Genomic DNA, 980 nt, shown 5'->3' with positions numbered 1-980 from the left:
GCCTGTCTGTGTCTGTCTGTCTGCCTTTTCCTTCCCCAAGTGTTGGACTGTCTTTGAGTCCCTGTACTGGACTTGTGTTTTCTGGGTCCAGTTCTGACTTACCTGATGTCTCTCTTCTTTCTCCTCATTTCTGTTGAGCCCATCTTTGTCTTTCTCCCCTTCTCTGTGTGTGCTTGTCTCTTGTGCTGTGTGCGTGTGTGTGTGTGTGTGTGTGTGTGTCTGTCTGTCTGTCTGTCTGTCTGTCTCTCCCTCCAGGTCTGCCTCTGTGGGCTCCCTTCCTCCACCCCGTCACCCCCTTCCCTCTCTCACCCTTCTGGAGCTGGACTCTGGGCTGGAGACGCCTCCCTTTGGCCTCAGACATGGCCTCCTCAATCCACCCCGTCTCCACCCTACGGGGCCAACGTGAGTCACCACACCTCTTTGAACCTTGAACCCCAGACCCTGTGCTGCCAGACAAACTGACACAACCCCAGGCTCCCCTTAGCCCCAAGAGAGGAGCTTCTCAGTTGGAAAGGGTGCATCCTGAGTGGGGCAAGTCTGTTGGGGAACCAAGGGGCAACCCAATCCTGGGGTTGCTGAGATGAGGCTGCGGGGACTGGGGATGGAGTCGAGAATTCTGTGGAGAGGAGGCCTAGAGAGGAGGGTGATTTGGGAGGAGAGAGTGAAGAGATGATTTTGGAGGTTCTGAAGAAAGATATTTAGCTAGGGTAGGGACCCTGAGTGGCGCAGTGGTTACGCGTTCAGCTGCTATCAAAAGGTTGGCAGTTTGAATCCACCAGCTGCTCCTTGAAAACCCTATGGGGCAGTTCTACTCTGTCCTATAGAGTCACTATGAGTCGGAATCAACTCGACGGCAATGGCTTTTTAGGGACCCTGAAGAGGGGGCTATTGCAGGGTGTGTCTCTGACAAGAGAGTTCTAGGGGAGGAAAATTCCAGAGGAGGCAGTTGCTGGGAAGAGATGGTTCTGAAGGCAAGGAAA

The sequence above is a fragment of the Trichechus manatus genome, unplaced genomic scaffold (genome assembly GCF_000243295.1).
Source record: "Trichechus manatus latirostris isolate Lorelei unplaced genomic scaffold, TriManLat1.0 scaffold00207, whole genome shotgun sequence".
NCBI lineage: Eukaryota > Metazoa > Chordata > Mammalia > Sirenia > Trichechidae > Trichechus > Trichechus manatus.
The sequence above is the reverse complement of the archived record's forward strand: the minus strand, read 5'-3'. Positions refer to the sequence as shown.